At 44.2% G+C, this 20685-nt stretch overlaps 1 protein-coding gene across 1 annotated transcript in view; it reads left to right on the plus strand.

Moving 5' to 3' along the window:
- Window positions 1–20685, plus strand: part of LGI4 (leucine rich repeat LGI family member 4) — a 176063-nt gene that overhangs the window by 65182 nt on the left and 90196 nt on the right.

Raw genomic sequence — 20685 nt, forward strand, 5'->3', positions numbered from 1 at the left:
CATAGGTAGTGCATAGACAATGTTTGTTCCCTGATCACCAGACACCCTTACCCACAACCAACCCACATTGGTGAGGGCGAGGAAGGAGCTACAAAAAGCTGGATCATCTTTTCACATTGAAGGTATCAGCAATGGTTTATAGTGCTCAGGAGAAAAGGGAAAACAAGGGTAAAAGCATCAGATGGATGTTTACTTCATCACAATTCCAATATAATACATCAGGTACAGAAGGGCACAGGCTAGGGGAATTATATAGGCACCGGCCTGTAGCCACCTGCAGGTAATTTAGAATAGGAACTGTAACCAGAACCCCTCTCCCTCACCATGACTTAAGGGCTCAAGGCCGTGGTAGGCACGCACCTGTGGTCACCTTGAAAATGATTTGCAGGATAGAATTTAGAAATGTTGTTGTTCCATAACTATGGAGGATTGTAGGACTGTGTTGAATAATGTGGAAAAGACATTCAGTGCATATATGCTTTCCTACCTCCCCATCCCCAGCAACCTTGAGAATGGGTGGGCACTTCATAAAAGGGGACTGGGGTTCACCACATAAAGCAGGATGGAACCTAGCGGGGAGACACATGAGGTGCAAAGCGGGAGAAAAACTACCAGCTGTGGATACCCGTGAACCTGATGAAAATGGAAGTAAGATTTGAATGCACAGAACATACAGAGAATGGGGAGCCCTTGACCATGAGGGATGCACACATCCATTCTCCGGGCCTCTTCCCCTCCCCCACCCCACAGGCAGCCACAACTGAGTGTGTCCAATAGAGAACAAGACATCTGTACAATGAATTGGGTAGAAACAATTATGTATTAAACGTAATATAAAACGGAACAACAAGCATGCATTGAAATGTCTATACGCAAATGCCAGGAGCCTGAGACATAAGATGGCAGAGCTGGAGTATATTGCACACAATGAAAAATTGGATATTTTTGGCATCTCTCAGACCTGGTGGAAGGAAGATAACCAATGGGACACAGTCATACCGGGCTACAAATTATATCGTAGCGATAGGGTGGATAGGATAGGAGGAGGGGTAGCACTGTATGTAAATGAGAACCTTGACTCAGATAGGCTGCAAATATTGCAGGAGACAAAACCCCTATTGAAATCTTTGTGGATTGAAATTCCACGTGAAAAGGACAGTGATAGGAGTGTACTAGCGTCCGCCTGGCCAGGACGAGCGGACGGACGCAGCAATGTCAAAGGAAATTAGGGAAGTGAATAAATTGGGCAATGTAATATTAATGGGTGATTTCAATTATCCACATATAGACTGGGTTAATGTAAAATCAGTACATGCTAGGGAGGTGAAATTTCTTGATGAAATCAAGGACAGCTTCATGGAACAGCTGGTTCAGGAGCCCACAAAAGAATAAAAAATACTAGACTTAGTCATTACTGGAGCTCATGATCTGGTGCGGGGGGTAACGGTGCGAGGGCCACATGATAACAGCGATCATAATATGATCAGTTTTGATATTGGCATTGAAGTAAGTGAACTTAGGAAATCAAATACACTAGCGTTTAACTTTAGAAAAGGTGATTATGACAAAATGAGAAAAATGGTGAAAAAAGGACTGAAAGATGCAGCTCGCATGGTAAAAAACTTGCATCAGGTGTGGATGCTGTTTAAAAACACCATCCTGGAGGTACAGGACAAATATATTCCGCCTATTAGAAAAAGGGGAAAAAAGACCAAACGTCAGCCGGTGTGGCTAAACGTAAGGTAAAGGAAGTCATTATGTTACAGGAAATGTTACAGTTCCAAAATGATGTTTAAAAATAGAGGGGATCACTCAGAGCATGTGGTCGCAACATGTGCTGTATTTCTAAGTTTTAAGATATATTTTGATTCTATTCTGTTTTATTATTCCCCAATTACCTATAAGGTAATAAGATAAGCATATGTAAGGAAAAGGGGAAGTAAATACACTAAATTTGAATTAATTACATTAACCTGCATTGTACGTTTAGGAACATGTGCTTAAAGCATTTGGAGCTTGCACATGTGAGGACATGTGCTTTTCCCAATATAAAGGCCAGATAGTTAACTTTAGAAAGAAAATGTTTATTTCTAATACAGGCAAGGTAACAAGTTTACAATAGAGAGGCAATTTTAGAGAGGATCTTTTACCAATGGAAGTGTGCTACAAAATAACAGGTTTGATTGTAAATGAAGCTGGATAACTCACATTGATGGAGGCTGCTATGGAGAGTGATGCAGGAGATCCTTGCTGGAACAGGAAGTTTCTTTGTAGATTTGCTGTCTGATGAGCTTGAAGCCGTTTCTTTCAGGTGGATGTGATGTCCAGCTTGAGAAGTCAGGATTCCAGGAGATTCTAGCTTGCTTTTAGATTTAATCACTTCAGGGCAGCAGTGACTAGGACAGGAGCATCAGGAACAGCCAGGAAGAACTAACTTTCTAAAGAAAGAGCCCCTGCTTTTAAAGTGTCTGAACTGGGCCTTTATCTACCAGGCTATTTTTAGACTCGCATCAGGTGGTTGCCCTTGGTCCAATTAGAAAGCTCCTGGGTAGCTGAATTCTGGGCATCTAGTTTTGAGATGGAGCATGGTAACAGGTCACATGTTCAGTGACATCATAAGACTTCCTACCTGGACATCTGCTAGTCCATTGTATGAGGGTGATTGAGCTTAGATGGGCTTAGTCTTTGTCTGAAAATAGGTGGAGGTGTAGTCTTTTGTTACTGCAGTCTCTGAGATAGCTGTCTTTTGAAAGGAACATCTGCTGGTCCATTGAGGGTGATTGAGCTTCTTTTGTCTGATAGATGGGCTTCTGAGTAATAGGTGGAGTTTCACTGTCTTTTGTTATTGTAGTCTCTGTGATTGATTCTTTGGATAGGTGTTGATGGGCTTAGGTAACCACCCAGCTAGTAGTTTTCCAGAGGAAAAGGGGGGGAGTAGAGTCTTTGAAGCTGTATATTTTATATGATTTAGATCTGATCCAGCAAAATTAATAACTCTCACAATTAAACTTATATCATGCTACAATTAGAACCAAAAAACAATCATTCAGAAAGTGGAGAAGAGAACCGACTGAAAGTAACAAGATAAAACATAAGGAATGCCAAGCCAAATGCAAAGCGGAGATAAGGAGGGCAAAAAAGTACTTTGAGAAAAAGTTAGCGTTAGAAGCGAAAATACATAGTAAAACTTTTTTTTAGATACATTAAAAGCAGGAAGCCGGCTAAAGAATCGGTTGGGCAGCTGGACAAAAATGGTGTTAAAAGGGGCGATCAGGGAAGACCGAGCCGTAGCAGAGAAATTAAATGAATTCTTTACTTCGGTCTTCACCGAGGAGGATTTGGGAGGGACACTGGTGCCGGAAAGCGTATTTGAAGCAGGCGAGTCGGAGAAACTAAACGAATTCTCTGTAAACTTGGAGGATGTAATGGGTCAGTTCTGCAAACTGAAGAGTACTAAATCACTAGGACCTGATGGTATTCATCCCAGAGTATTAATAGAACTGAAAAATGAACTTGTAGAGCTACTGTTAGTAATATGCAATCTATCCCTAAAATCGAGTGTGGTACCAGAAGATTGAAGGGTAGCCAATGTTACGCCGATTTTTAAAAAAGGTTCCAGAGGAGATCCAGGAAATTGTAGACCGGTGAGTCTGACCGGTACCGGGCAAAATGGTAGAGGCTATTATCAAGAATAAAATTACAGAGCACGTACAAAAACATGGGCTGTTCAGACAAAGTCAGCACGGATTTAGTGAAGGGAAGTCTTGCCTCACCAATCTACTGCATTTTTTTGAGGGGGTGAACAAACGTGGACAATGGGGAACCGGTGGATATTGTGTATCTGGATTTTCAAAAGGCGTTTGACAAAGTGCCTTATGAAAGACTCCTGAGGAAACTGGAGAGTCATGCGATCAGAGGTAGGGTATTACTATGGATTAAGAGCTGGTTGAAAGATAGGAAGCAAAGAGTAGGGTTGAATGGTCAGTATTCTCAGTGGAGAAGGGTAGTTAGTGGGGTCCCGCAGGGGTCTGTGTTGGGACCGCTGCTTTTTAACATATTTATAAATGACCTAGAGATGGGAGTAACTAGTAAGGTAATTAAATTCGCAGATGACACAAAGTTATTCAGGGTCGTCAAGTCGCAGGAGGAGTGTGAAAGATTAGAGGAGGACCTCGCGAGACTGGGGGATTGGGCGTGCAAGTGGCAGATGAAGTTCAATGTTGACAAGTGCAAAGTGATGCATGTGGGTAAGAGGAACCCGAATTACAGCTATGTCATGCAAGGTTCCGCGTTAGGAGTTACGGACATAGAAAGGGATCTGTGAGTAATCGTGGATAAGGCGTTAAAAACTTCTGCCCAGTGTGCTGCGGTGGCTAAGAAAGCGCACAGAATGTTGAGTATTATTAGGAAAGGGATGGAAAACAAAAACGAGGATGTTATAATGCCGTTGTATCGCTCCATGGTGCGACCGCACCTCGAGTATTGTGTCCAATTCTGGTCGCCACATCTCAAAAAAGATATAAAGGAATTAGAAAAGGTGCAGAGAAGGACGACGAAAATGATAAAGGGAATGGAATGACTTCCCTATGAGGAAAGGCTGAGAAGGTTAGGGTTCTTCAGCTTGGAGAAAAGGCGGCTGAGGGGTGATATAATAGAAGTCTACAGTCGCTCAAAAGAGCATGGTTCGGGATAAGGTATCTTTCAAAGATATCACCATAACAGGGAAGATAGAGTATCCTGATAGTGAGGTTGCAAAAGAGATTGTAGTAGATCGGGTATCTTTAAATAACAATAAAAATCAGACAAAAGATTGCCAATTAATACTGTCAAGTACTAAGCATGATGTACTTAGGAACAACAAACATAGTTTGAAATGTCTATATGCGAATGCCAGGAGCCTAAGAAATAAGATGGGGGAGTTGGAATATATTGCACTAAATGAAAAACTAGATATAATAGGCATCTCTGAGACCTGGTGGAAGGAGGATAACCAGTGGGACACTGTCATACCGGGGTACAAATTATATCGTAGTGATAGGGTGAATTGGATTGGTGGAGGGGTAGCATTGTATATTAACGAGAGCCTTGAATCAAATAGATTGAAAATTCTGCAGGAAACAAAACACTCCTTGGAATCACTGTGGATTGAAATTCCATGTGCAAAGGGGAAAAGGATAGTGATAGGAGTGTACTACCGTCCGCCTGGCCAGGACGAACAGACGGATGCGGAAATGTTAAAGGAAATCAGGGACGCAAACAAACTGGGCAACACAATAATAATGGGGGATTTCAATTACCCGCATATAGACTGGGTTAATGTAACATCTGTACACGCAAGGGACATAAGATTTCTTGATGAAATCAAGGACAGCTTCATGGAACAGCTAGTTCAGGAGCCGACAAGAGAAGGAAAAATACTAGACTTAGTCCTTAGTGGTGCTCATGATCTAGTGCAGGGGGTAACGATACGAGGGCCGCTTGATAACAGTGATCATAATATGATCGGTTTTGATATTGGCATTGAAGGAAGTGAAACTAGGAAATCAAGTACGCTAGCGTTTAACTATAGAAAAGGTGATTACGACAAAATGAGAAAAATGGTGAAAAAAAGACTGAAAGGACCAGCTCGCAGAGTAAAAAACTTGCATCAGGCGTGGATGCTGTTTAAAAACACCATCCTGGAGGTTCAGGACAAATATATTCCACGTATTAGAAAAAAGGGAAAAAAGACTAAACGTCAGCCGGCGTGGCTAAACAGTAAGATAAAGGAAATCATTAGAGCCAAAAAACAATCCTTCAGAAAGTGGAGAAGAGAACCAACTGAAAGTAACAGGATAGATCATAAGGAATGCCAAGCCAAATGCAAAGCGGAGATAAGGAGGGCAAAAAAGGACTTTGAGAAGAAATTAGCGTTGGAAGCAAAAATACATAGTAAAAATTTTTTTAGATACATTAAAAGCAGGAAACCGGCCAAGAGTCGGTTGGGCCGCTGGACGAAAATGGTGTTAAAGGGGCGATCAAGGAGGACAAAGCCGTAGCGGAGAAATTAAATGAATTCTTTGCTTCGGTCTTCACCGAGGAGGATTTGGGGGGGACACCGGTGCCGGAAAGAATATTTGAAGCGGGGGAGTCGGAGAAACTAAACAAATTCTCTGTAACCTTGGAGGATGTAATGGGTCAGTTCAGCAAGCTGAAGAGTAGTAAATCACCGGGACCTGATGGTATTCATCCCAGAGTATTAATAGAACTAAAAAATGAACTTGCGGAGCTACTGTTAGAAATATGCAATCTGTCCCTAAAATCGAGTGTAGTACCGGAAGACTGGAGGGTAGCCAATGTTACTCCGATTTTTAAGAAGGGTTCCAGAGGAGATCCGGGAAATTATAGACCGGTGAGTCTGACGTCGGTGCCGGGCAAGATGGTGGAGGCTATTATTAAGAATAAAATTGCAGAGCATATACAAAAACATGGACTGATGAGACAAAGTCAGCACGGATTTAGTGAAGGGAAGTCTTGCCTCACCAATCTAATGCATTTTTTTGAGGGGGTAAGCAAACATGTGGACAATGGGGAGCCGGTTGATATTGTATATCTGGATTTCAGAAGGCGTTTGACAAAGTGCCGCACGAAAGACTCCTGAAGAAATTGCAGAGTCATGGAATCGGAGGTAGGGTATTATTATGGATTAAGAACTGGTTGAAAGATAGGAAGCAGAGAGTAGGATTGCGTGGCCAGTATTCTCAGTGGAGGAGGGTAGTTAGTGGGGTCCCCGCAGGGGTCTGTGCTGGGTCCGTTGCTTTTTAATGTATTTATAAATGACCTAGAGATGGGAATAACTAGTGAGGTAATTAAATTCGCCGATGACACAAAATTATTCAGGGTCGTCAAGTCGCAGGAGGAATGTGAACGATTACAGGAGGACCTTGCGAGACTGGGAGAATGGGCGTGCAAGTGGCAGATGAAGTTCAATGTTGACAAGTGCAAAGTGATGCATGTGGGTAAGAGGAACCCGAATTATAGCTACGTCTTGCAAGGTTCCGCGTTAGGAGTTACGGATCAAGAAAGGGATCTGGGTGTCGTCGTCGATGATACGCTGAAACCTTCTGCTCAGTGTGCTGCTGCGGCTAGGAAAGCGAATAGAATGTTGGGTGTTATTAGGAAGGGTATGGAGTCCAGGTGTGCGGATGTTATAATGCCGTTGTATCGCTCCATGGTGCGACCGCACTGGAGTATTGTGTTCAGTACTGGTCTCCGTATCTCAAAAAAGATATAGTAGAATTGGAAAAGGTACAGCGAAGGGCGACGAAAATGATAGTGGGGATGGGACGACTTTCCTATGAAGAGAGGCTGAGAAGGCTAGGGCTTTTCAGCTTGGAGAAGAGACGGCTGAGGGGAGATATGATAGAAGTGTATAAAATAATGAGTGGAATGGATCGGGTGGATGTGAAGCGACTGTTCACGCTATCCAAAAATACTAGGACTAGAGGGCATGAGTTGAAGCTACAATGTGGTAAATTTAAAACGAATCGGAGAAAATTTTTCTTCACCCAACGTGTAATTAGACTCTGGAATTCGTTGCCGGAGAACGTGGTACGGGCGGTTAGCTTGACGGAGTTTAAAAAGGGGTTAGATAGATTCCTAAAGGACAAGTCCATAGACCGCTATTAAATGGACTTGGAAAAATTCCGCATTTTTAGGTATAACTTGTCTGGAATGTTGTTACGTTTGGGGAGCGTGCCAGGTGCCCTTGACCTGGATTGGCCACTGTCGGTGACAGGATGCTGGGCTAGATGGACCTTTGGTCTTTCCCAGTATGGCACTACTTATGTACTTATGTACAAGATAATGAGCGGAGTAGAGCGGACAGATGTGAAGCATTTGTTTACACTTTCAAACAACAACAAAACCAGGGGACACAAGATGAAGCTAGAATATAGTAGATTTAAAACAAATAGGAGAAAGTATTTCTTTATTCAGTGTGTAGTTAGACTCTGGAACTCGTTGCCAAAGAATGTAGTGACAGCAGCTGGCCTTATGGAATTTAAAGGGGGTTTGGACAGATTCCTGAGGAAAAAGTCCATTGAACATTATTAATTTTTTTTTTATTTTTTTTTTGGGGGGGGGGAGGTTGTTGGGTTCTTGAAGCCTGGATTGGCCGCTGTCGGAGACAGGATGCTGGGCTTGATGGGCCCTTGGTCTTTTCTCAGTATGGCGGTGCTTATGTACTTATGAGTCCAGTGTATTACAGTCTACTGCTGTCTCTTGCAATCCTCTTGACCAGCTGTCCTGCAAGATGCAAGAAATGTTTGTTTAGCACCTACATAGCAGAAAGGAAAGAGGTGGCTGAGAGGTATGAGCTTACCTTGAACTTGTGGTGCAAGAATCTGTTGGCTCCAAGGGACCAGGGGCTGCCTGCTTCAACGAAGGAGAGAGAGAATGGGGGGCAGTGAGGTACATAAGTAATGCCATACTGGGAAAAGACCAAGGGTCCATCGAGCCCAGCATCCTGTCCACGACAGCGGCCAATCCAGGCCAAGGGCACCTGGCAAGCTTCCCAAACGTACAAACATTCTATACATGTTATTCCTGGAATTGTGGATTTTTCCCAAGTCCATTTAGTAGCGGTTTATGGACTTGTCCTTTAGGAAACCGTCCAACCCCTTTTTAAACTCTGCTAAGCTAACCGCCTTCACCACTTTCTCCGGCAATGAATTCTAGAGTTTAATTATACGTTGGGTGAAGAAAACTTTTCTCTGATTTGTTTTAAATTTACTACACTGTAGTTTCATCGCATGCCCCCTAGTCCTAGTATTTTTGGAAAGAGTGAGCAGACGCTTCACATTCACCTGTTCACTCCACTCATTATTTTATATACCTCTATCATGTCTCCCCTCAGCCGTCTCTTCTCCAAGCTGAATAGCCCTAGCCTCCTTAATCTTTCTTCATAGGGAAGTCGTCCCATCCCCACTATCATTTTAGTCGCCCTTCGCTGCACCTTTTCCAATTCTACTATATCTTTCTTGAGATGCAGCGACCAGAATTGAACACAATACTCAAGGTGCGGTCGCACCATGGAGCGATACAACGGCATTATAACATCCTCACATCTGTTTTCCATACCTTTCCTAATAATACCCAACATTCTATTCGCTTTCCTAGTTGCAGCAGCACACTGAGCAGAAGGTTTCAGCGTATTATCGACGACGACACCCAGATCCCTTTCTTGATCCGTAACTCCTAACATGGAACCTTGCATGACGTAGCTATAATTCGGGTTCTTTTTTCCCACATGCATCACCTTGCACTTGCTCACATTAACGTCATCTGCCATTTAGCTGCCCAGTCTCCCAGTCTCGTAAGGTCCTCTTGTAATTTTTCACAATCCTGTCGCGATTTAACAACTTTGAATAACTTTGTGTCATCAGCAATTTAATTACCTCGCTAGTTACTCCCATCTCTAAATCATTTATAATGTTTTAAATGCCCCTCTCTAGACCCCCGCAGGACCCTTGCCCACGGAGGTGGAGATAGGGTTTCAGAAGGCACAGAATAAGTCTCTTAAATATGACCTCTGTTTTCTGGCTCCTAATTCCTAAGGGCATCTTAGTGCATCTATTCTCCCACATACTGTGTTAATGAGTGGGAGTTTTCTTGCTTATGTAGGTATTATAGAGGATAATTTATCTGTGTAGGTGTATTAGGAGAAAGAAGGTACGTAGCCAAGAAATAGACACAAACAAGGAGATAGGTGATAACATTTATTTCAATCTTACCAATTACAATTTAAGCAGTCTGGTCTCTATGAGTCAAAGTGTCAGACAAACCAACCGTAGTCTGCCCCTGGGGTAGAGTTGGGGAGAATTCCAAACTACGCCTAGATTTGCAGACCTTATAAACCATCTGCTGTCCATCAATTCAATGGGGACACAGTTTTTTTTTTTTTCATCTGTGAATCATACTTTCTGACAGTTTGCCTAACCGCAGAGTCAGGTGCCCCCATTCTCTCCCTCCTTTCACTTATTTCTTCATAACTCATTTCCTGAGTTGTAAACATCTTTCGTAATATATAGAGATTAGTATTCATATCTCATGAACCAGGATGCCATCTTTACAAAAGCAGACTCCATCTTATGAACCAAACTTCTTGCTATTTTTTACATTAATTCCTCCATCTTGGCCCTTACACTGTATTTGAATGTCACACTAGATCCTAATAAGGCTTGCCAAGCGGCCCTGCTTCCGCAGGCGCTCAGCTACAAGGCCATCATCAGATTTTCAGGCCTAGTCAGTGCTTTTCAGCAGCTTAGGCTATAGAGCTCAGCCCACCGCTATTCCAGTGGAGGGGTCTCAAGTTGTGACACATATTAACATTCCCCTCTTCACCCTATCTCATAGGGTGACACTAGGATTGTCTATCATGGTACCATCCATTCCAGAAGGTATCCTGTAAAGCTATCTATTTAGAGAGTCTGATTGGAAGCTGGTATGGCAAAGATTTTGGAATCCTGATCACAACATAGATACCATCTCTGTCTTATTCTAACCCCTCTTGGGGCTAACCCATATCTGCAATTGAGCCTCAAACTACAATTACGAGGGTAATATCGTTTAACCTATTAACATGCAGGTTTGATTATATTCTTCTCTAACAGTATATGCATATATTGCTAAAGAGTATCAAGCTGATTAATACATAGGTTATGTACTAATTATATGCTGATTATATCTTTGTATTGGTTACACGATTATATTTCTTCATTACCCTCTTAGCCTTAATCATGATGTCACCCCTCTTGAGACTTGCTCTGTCTCAATGGTGTTGGGGCTAGTACTCTGATTGTAGGCTGTCTTAGGTTGCAGGTATCCAGAATCCCTAAGCTGGTTGGAATGAGTATGAAACTGTATGGGAAGAGAACCTAGGAAAATGTATACTAAGAAGGGCCATACATGGATCTTTACATAATAACTTGGGAACCTGGGAAGCATTTTATATATCCCTTACCCCACTTGGAGCTTAGCCAAACCTACAGAAAGATATGCAACCGAGTCTATAATATCTACTCTGGTATACCATAGTATTATAGGTTTTGGTGTTATCCTGATTGAAGCAATATCAATTTGAATTACATAAACAGAAATAACGGGGAAACTTTTAGAAAAACAATAAGAACAATAAAGGAAATAATAGGAAAATAAAAATAAAACCTTTTCAATATATAGACAGGATTACTGTTAAACTGAAAATAAAACAAAATATGAATCTATAATGTCCATAACACAGCAACAGTAAATCTCAAATTAAGTATCAGTGGTTCTGAATTCTCTTTTCATCTATCATGGTTGAGGCGGTGGAAGCACTGAAGAATCTGGACGGAGATCTGGAAGATCTAACAGGGCCGGATTTTCACAGCGACTTGGGCAAGGAATCAGTAGAAGTGACAGTCGCTGCTGGCCTGCTAAAGGAAGTGGCTGGTAACATCTGGTTCTGCGACTGGGTAAACCCTTATATCTTTCACATGGACCCAGAACTTGTGGTTCCAGTAGTTTGCAAGGTGTAAAGATTATTGTCACGACCTTGGGGGATCTAACATCATTTGAGCCTGGATAGATCTTGAAGACGTAATACTTGCAGTGTACAAACTTGGATCTTTCCATGTCGTTATCCTAGGCATGCACAATCATAATTAGTCCATCAAGAGTCAGAGGTTGGCAAAGGAACAAGTTAGTCTCAAGGCATTGTATGATTTAAAAAGCAAAATAACTGTATGCCTGAATGATACCTAAATATTTATAGCCTCTATAACATGTGATATCTGCTAATACATTGCTATCTCTTGGTGGACATTGACAGCCTGAATTAAATAAGCAGAGGTAATACATATATTTCAAGAAACATGCTAACATGAAAATACACTGAAGGAAGGATGAGTCCATTAATAGCAATAGTGGAAATGAAATTATTTATCTCCTGATTAATTGGGGTCAAAAGGCAAAGTCTCATATTGTTCAAGGAACAGGGGTCTTTGGATCCTGGATTTGAACAGTATTATAGATTGTCAGAATTATAAATTGTCCTCATACTTAAGTCTTGTTCGAAGGATGCTTTTTGACAATTTTAATAAGCAGTAAACCTGACTATATTATAAGACAGAGAGATAGAAAGCACAATACTTGGCATTCCAAAGGTCATTGTGATTACCTGTGTTAAATAGAAAGGAATCAGAAGATGGAGTGCATAATTTTCCTTATTTATGTCTGAAAGCTTCACCAATGCTCTGTTCAAGAATACTACAAAATCTATGAGCAGCGCAAAATGCTCCCCCGAATGGCCAATTCAAGGGAATATTTCTCGCATTTATTCTATATAACGGCTAATGGTTATTAAATATTTCTTCTTCCTTAGACAAGGAAATAATGAAAAGCTTTCAGATATCACACACACCAATAAGAGATTTCAAAAATGAAGGCTTTATATTCATGGGAAAAAACTAAAGAAGTGAATGTCACGTCAATTTAAACAGCGCAACAGTCAAAGTAGTAAACATTTTAACAATGAGCAATGCACAGCTTTATTTAAAAGGGATCCCGTATAGAGTAAAATGGCATAAATAAGTCAGTTAAGGTATATATAAAAAAACATAAAATGAACACCCTCTGGGGATCGCCCATCCCTGCAGTTGATAAGAACTCCCCAGGGAAGCTATGCATAAAAGCAAATAAATAACTTGCTAACTTAGTTAGGTCATTTGTATGGTACCATAAATATACACTCGCAATTAAACCTTTAAAAGTATAAAATAGAGATTTATGTCACCTGTAATAGAACCAGAAACATCACACCAACACATATACAGAGAAATGTTTTCTGGGTACTAAATGAGGAGCTTAGTAGTATGAGTAACTGTGAGCAACAAAATCAGTTCGGGTTCGGATTACGCCTAGTCATTATGGGGTGGGCGATATTGAGTCCTAGGTCTGTGGTCACTGCGGACGGCGTTGATCCGGGTTCCACAAAGGGAACAACCGGTGATCCAGAGGATTTTGGCGGAATTGATTTCTAGGTCTGTTTCGTGGTGGTTGAGGACAATGAGCTGCATAATGGCCATACTGGTCACACCGATAACACAGGACATCAGGATGGCGATCTGAACTAGGCCGAGAACGGTAGTCTCTAGGTCGTCTATTAGTGTTGAGTAAGCCCCGTGGGGGGCCTCTTTGAGGTTGAGACCGGCGGCCACGGTCATCAGGGTAATCATTTCTACGGTGTGGGTGGTTCGGGTTATCTAGCGAGGGGAGGTCACTGGGTCGCCTGCGGTCTCTCTGTGGCTGTCGTCTCTGCATCCGGGAGACATGCAGCGATGGGGAGTCTGGAGGAGGTTGACGGTATTGACTATGAGGAAGGTGCCGGCGCAGACATTCCATGGCGTAATGTCCCAATTGGAAACAACGGAAGCACTGTACTTCAGCTCGGTGGCTGGGAGTAGGCTGAGAGCGATAGTCCCGGGACAGATTGATAGTACTAGGAGCATTGGGATTATGTGGAACGGGTGAATCATGATTAAAGGTGGCATGTGCAAGAGTTGTGGTATTGTGGCTTGTGTTCTGTGCAACACGATCAGGCCGGTAACTATCCCTGCATTCATAGGCATAATGACCACCTTGGTTGCATCGCCAACAATGAACTTTGGGATGACGTGTATTGGGGCAGTGGGGGGATGGATTAAGCTCTGGACAACTAGAGGTGGCTCTTACAGGGGGCTGTCTACCAGGCCGCGGCTTAGGATTGACCACACCAGGTATCAGTAATGACGTCAGATCAACAGAAGTGTCTGGGATCACGCGATCAGTGATAGTCGATAACCATCTACTGAGGATCTGCGAGTGTAGACGACGGGTAGAATCGGGTGTGTATGTGTAAATAAAGTTTAATAACCATAAATATATTAAAAAGCAGCGGTCCTAGCACAGACCCCTGAGGAACCCTACTAACTACCCTTCTCCATTGTGAATACTGACCATTTAACCCCACTCTCTGTTTCCTATCCTTCAACCAGTTTTTAATCCACAATAGGACATTTCCTCCTATCCCATGACCCTCCAATTTCCTCTGTAGCCTTTCATGAGGTACCTTGTCAAACGCCTTTTGAAAATCCAGATACACAATATCAACCGGTTCCCCTTTGTCCACATGTTTGTTTACTCCTTCAAAGAATTGAAGTAAATTGGTCAGGCAAGATTTCCCCACACAAAAGCCGTGCTGACTTGGTCTCAGTAATCCATGTCCTCGGATGTGCTCTGTAATTTTGTTTTTAATAATAGCCTCTACCATTTTCCCCGGCACTGACGTCAGACTCACTGGTCTATAATTTCCTGGATCTCCCCTGGAGCCTTTTGTAAAAATCGGCGTTACATTGGCCACCCTCCAATCTTCCAGTACCAAGCTCGATTTTAAGGATAAGTTACATATCACTAGCAGTAGCTCCACAAGCTCATTTTTCAGTTCTATCAGTACTCTAGGATGAATACCATCCAGTCCAGGAGATTTGCTACTCTTCAGTTTGCTGAACTGCCCCATTACGTCCTCCAGGTTTACCGTGAAGTCAGTAAGTTTCTCCGACACGTCCGCTTGAAATACCATTTCCGACACCGGTATCCCACCCAAATCTTCCTCGGTGAAGACCGAAGCAAAGAATTCATTCAGTCTCTCCACTAAGTCTTTGTCTTCCTTGATTGCCCCTTTTACTCCTCGGTCATCCAGCGGCCCAACCGATTCTTTTGCCGGCTTCCTGCTTTTAATATACCGAAAAAAAAATTTACTATGTTTTTTTGCCTCTAATGCTATCTTTTTTTCGTAATCCCTCTTGGCCTTCTTTATCTGCACCTTGCATTTGCTTTGACACTCCTTATGCTGGTTTTTGTTATTTTCAGACGGTTCCTTCTTCCATTTTCTGAAGGCGTTTCTTTTAGCCCTAATAGCTTCCTTCACCTCACTTTTCAAGCAGGCCGGCTGTCTTTTGGACTTCTGTCTTTCTTTTCTAATTCGCGGAATATGTATGGCCTGGGCCTCCAGGATGGTATTTTTGAACAGCGTCCACGCCTGTTGTACAGTTTTTACTCTCAGTTGCCCCCCTAAGTTTTTTTTTTACCGTTCTTCTCATTTTATCATAGTCTCCTTTTTTAAAGCTAAACGCTAACGTATTTGACTTTCTGTGTACAGTTACTTCAAGGTTGATATGAAAACTGATCATATTATGATCATTGTTATCAAGCGGCCCCAGTACCATAACGTTCCTTACCAGACCGTGCGCTCCACTAAGGACAAAGTCTAGAATTTTTCCTTCTCTCGTCGGCTCCTGCACCAGCTGCTCCATAAAGCTGTCCTTGATTTCATCAAGCAATTGTACCTCTGTAGCGTGTCCCAATGTTACATTTACTCAGTCTATATTTGGATAATTGAAGTCACCCATTATTATCACATTGCCCATTTTGTTCGCGTCTCTGATTTCTTTTATCATTTCTGCATCTACCTGCTCATCCTGGCGAGGCGGACGGTAGTACACTCCTATCACCGTTTTTCTCCCTTTTATACATGGAATTTCAACCCACAATGATTCAAAGGTGTGATTTGTGTCCTGCTGAATTTGTACTCTATCTGAGTCAAGGCTCTCGTTAATATACAATGCTACCCCTCCACCAGTCCGGTCCACCCTATCACTATGATATACTTTGTACCCCGGTATGACAGTGTCCCACTGATTATCCTCCTTCCACCAGGTCTCAGTAATGCCTATTATATCCAATTTTTCATTTAGTGCAATATGTTCCAACTCTCCCATCTTATTTCTTAGACTCCTAGCATTTGCATAAAGACATTTCAGAGTATGTTTGTTGTTCCTATTTGCATATGAGGGAGCATATCACACACAGCAAAGAGCTCCTGGAGGATAGAGAATGGAGAGTTGGTCTCATGTAGAAAATGCAGAATATATGCTAAGCTACCAGCTAACACCCAGTCTGAAACTTTTGGAAAGGAAAGGTAAATAGTCCACACACCAATTATCTTTCAAGAATTGGCAAAAACGTTCCCCCCCCCCAAAAAAAAAAAAAAAACCTAACAGGTGTACAAAAGCATACAGTGGCAAAAACAAGGTTTACTATAACTGGAGCTAAAGCACTTTGAAATACCACCCCATAATCTAAAGAAAACCTCTAAAGTGCAAGCACAGAGAAAGCCATTTTAAAGAGGCACCAAGAAAGGGAATGCAAACTTCCAAATGGGAAGAGCAGCTGCGGACATTTACCATTATCACCCTTAATCGAAATGAATACACCCAAAACACAGAGCAGCTGGGGATGCACATAGTTCCCTACCTATAATCAAATCAGGATGCCCAAATCGCCAAAGCAGCTGGGGACGTTTTGCGATTTTGTCGATAATCAAAATTAGGGTGCCCATCTCAGGGACACCCATCTCATTCTCACATGGGCGTGTCTGAGTGTGTATTTGAGCACCCATCTCTGTATTTCTGATTCTTGAACTGCTGGTTCAAGAAATACAGAGGAGGCACATGCATTTCTTTGCTCCCACAGGCCAGAGGCTAGCTGCTGCAATGAAGCAGCAAGAATAGGAGGCAGTAGGGACCAGCTCAACGCGATCTTCCACTGTGGCAGGGATGTGGAAGACTGAAAACTAAAGTGGCGCCGGCTGAGGCGTGATGTCAGGAAGAAGGCTGGTGCCAACCCCCCCCCCCCCCCCAAGCAGATGACACCACTAACTTGACCCCCATTGAGCGTATCATTCATGGGCTCTTGCCCCAGGAGGGGATCCATGGCATTGGGTCCCTTGACACATCAGCACAGCCTGAGGGCTCAGGTAGGTTGACCATTAGGAAATTGGGGTATCTGTTGTGCTGTACTACACTCTGTTTTACACAAGTGGGGGACAGTGTGGTGCTCCTCAGTAGGGAAAGGGGGGAGAACATCACATGCAATGCAAATCACTATTCGTTACATACCATGACACAGGGAGTAGCAGGGGGGAGGGTTTCCAGCAATGTGTGTGTAGGTTAGCACTGTTTGACAGCTTTGGGGGCCTTCCCCATAACCAAACTCTGCATATCTCCTTCCCACACCACTGTGCTGTAGCCATTGTGTCCTCTGCACTCCTTCCACAGTTCTATGTCTACCCACCTGTCTGTGTGGCTCTCTTGCACATCAGTCTCTGTAGTACACTGCGCTCCTTGTCTCCAGCTCTGTACCATGTACAATGACATCTGTGGCTTGCCTGCCAATCCCATTCCTCACCATCTCTTTGCTGGGTCTTTGCCTCTGTGGCTATGTATATGAATGCTGAAAAACAAAAGTGGGTTATTTTGACCAACACACTTCCTCCCCTTTTCATATGCAGGTGATGACTGCCAGTTGGAGGAAGAAGCTGGCCCTAGTGGACTCTCAACAGAGTTCCCCTCCAGCACGAGCTACAAAGGAACACGGTGGGAGGGGAAGGAGGGGACAGGGACGGGGCCAGGGGAGGGGGCAGGGAAAGTGATGGGACATGCTGGGGGGTGGGGGGTGAGGGTTGGAGGGAGGGGAATATGCACAGAGCGGGTGATGGTGGTGGGAGGGGGGTGGTGGTGTTGGTGTGTAAATACACAGTGATAGAAATAAATGTCAACTTACTCTCACAAAAAACTTGTCTCGATCAGTCTTTGCCTGGCTCTGACCCCCAGCAAGTGTGCACTCTGCTCAGCTCTATGGGCGGGAGGTGGAGGTGGCTCCTCATCCTGTTCATCTGGGGCCTGCTGCTGTGGTGGCCGTGGCTCTTCTGGGAGGGCCTGTCCTCTGCGCATTGCCAAATTATGTAGCATGCAGCAGGCCAGGAATATCTTTGCCAACTTTTGGTGGCTGTACAGGAGCTCCCCCCCAGAACGGTCCAGACATCGGAACCTGTTCTTAAGTTGTCCAAAGGTACGCTCGATGATACCACGGGTGGTCCGATGTCTACTATTGTAGTTCTCCTCTGACCCTGTTTGTGGGTGCACTATGGGGGCCATGAGCCTACTCCGCTGTGGGTAGCCTCTGTCACCTTTGGGGAGAAGCAGGATGAGAAAGATGAGTGTGTATTGTTTGGAGCAGGTACCTTGTGGAGGTGGGGAAGGGGAATAATGGGTTGTGGAGTGAGCTGGAGGGAGACAGTGCTGAGGGCTGCCTGTTGGAGGAGGTATAGTTTGGGCAGATCCATGCTGCACTTACCTAGGAGACATCCGCCGATGATCTCCCCTCACTCAAACCTGCAGAAGATTCCTGAGTGCTGCAATATATAGGCATCACGGGTGGAACCTGGGTATCAGGCACACACATCTAGAATCTCCCCTTGGGCATCACACACAACTTGCATATTGAGTGAGTGGAATGCTTTCCTGTTCCTATAAGTGGCCTCTCGTGCCCGGGGGGGGGGGGGGGGGGGGCGGGGGGTCCTGAGTGCAACATGTGTGCAGTCAATGGTGCCTATGACCAAGGGGAAGCGAGCTACAGTCAGTCATGTTTTGCAGGGCCTGGGGGGTGGTGGGGAAGGTGATGTACTCAGAGGTGTGGGTAAAGAAGGCATCAAGGAATTGGGTGAGGCAGTTAGACATGGAAGGCTGGGTGAGACCTGTGTTCACAGCTAGGACAGACTGGAAACTCCCAGTGGACAGAAAAGATAGAGAAGCAGTGATCTTTAGGTGCACAGGGATGGGGTTGTTCCTACGGGTCTTGGGCTGCAGGAGGGGTTGGAGCTGGTCACAAAGGTGCTGAATGGCAGCCCTATCAAAGCGGTACCTAGTGAGACACTGCAGGTCAGTGAAGTCTAGGAAACTGCTATGGGGCCTGAAAACTCTGGGGCGTGAGTACCTCCTGTGGTGCCTCCCCTCTTCCTCCAACATGTAAGCCACCTGTGCATTTTGTGCCTCCATTTCCCCACATTACAGGTGCAATGCAGTGCCACCAGTGCTCACCTCTCCTTACCAACTTGGTGAAAGACAGCAGCAACAAACAGAAGCTGACACTCACTCTCCCACTACCGACAAACACCCACTACAAACTCTCCTGCCACACCCTCTAGCCACTCGCTCTCCAAGCAGCAAGGGACAGTCGATGGGCTGAAGATAGGTCCCGAAGTGGTGAACTGGATTAGGAACTGGTTTTGACGGACAGACGACAGAGGGTGGTGGTAAATGGAGTTCGCTCGGAGGAGGGAAAGGTGAGTAGTGGAGTGCCTCAGGGATCGGTGCTGGGGCCAGTTCTGTTCAATATATTTGTGAGTGACATTGCCGAACGGTTAGAAGGTAAAGTTTGCCTATTTGCGGATGATACTAAGATTTGCAACAGAGTGGACACCCGGGAGGAAGTGGAAAGCATGAAAAAGGATCTGAGGGAGCTAGAAGAATGGTCTAAGGTTTGGCAATTAAAATTCAATGCGAAGAAATGCAAAGTGATGCACTTAGGGAGTAGAAAACCCACGAGAGACGTATGTGTTAGGCGGTGAGAGTCTGATAGGTACTGAGGGGGAGAGGGAGCTTGGGGTGATAGTATCCGAGGATCTGAAGGCGACGAAACAGGGTGACAAGGCGGTGGCCATAGCGAGAAGGTTGCTAGGCTGTATAGAGAGAGGTGTGATCAGCAGAAGAAAGGAAGTGTTGATGCCCCTGTACAAGTCACTGGTGAGGCCCCACCTGGAGTATTGTGTTCAGTTTTGGAGGCCGTACCTTGCGAAGGATGTTAAAAAAATGGAAGCGGTGCAAAGAAAAGGTACGAGAATGGTACGGGATTTGCGTTCCAAGACGTATGAAGAGAGACTTGCTGACCTGAACATGTATACCCTGGAGGAAAGGAGGAACAGGGGTGATATGATACAGACGTTCAAATATTTGAAAGGTATTAATCCGCAAACAAATCTTTTCCAGAGATGGGAAGGCGGTAAAATGAGAGGACATGAATTGAGATTGAAGGGGGGCAGACTCAGGAAAGATGTCAGGAAGTATTTTTTCACAGAGAGGGTGGTGGATGCTTGGAATGCCCTCCCGCGGGAGGTGGTGGAGATGAAAACGGTAACGGAATTCAAACATGCGTGGGATATGCATAAAGGAATCCTGTGCAGAAGGAATGGATCCTCAGAAACTTAGCCGAAATTGGGTGGCGGAGCAGGTGGGGGAAGAGGGGTTGGTGGTTGGGAGGCGAGGATAATGGAGGGCAGACTTATACAGTCTGTGCCAGAGCCGGTGATGGGAGGCGGGACTGGTGGTTGGGAGACAGGAAATACTGCTGGGCAGACTTGTACGGTCTGTGCCCTGAATAAGGCAGGTACAAATCAAGGTAAGGTATACACATATGAGTTTGTCTTGTTGGGCAGACTGGATGTACCGTGCAGGTCTTTTTCTGCCGTCATCTACTATGTTCACAAACACTCTGCAGCAGTACACAGGACAAAGAGACAAACAGAGACTACAAACAGGTAAGGGAATGAAATATGAATTTCGGGATAGTAAATGGAGAGGGGGAGGGGATGGGGGAGATAGAGGAAGGAGTAGTGGTGTCTGGGTTTGGGGACTAGAAGGGGTAGGGAAAGTTGAAAAGGTAAAGCACAAATGATGCAGGTGAAAACGTTCCGACTACGGCACACAGACAAAGGTAACAGGTACTGAACAA

The sequence above is a fragment of the Microcaecilia unicolor genome, chromosome 8 (genome assembly GCF_901765095.1).
Source record: "Microcaecilia unicolor chromosome 8, aMicUni1.1, whole genome shotgun sequence".
Classification (NCBI taxonomy): domain Eukaryota; kingdom Metazoa; phylum Chordata; class Amphibia; order Gymnophiona; family Siphonopidae; genus Microcaecilia; species Microcaecilia unicolor.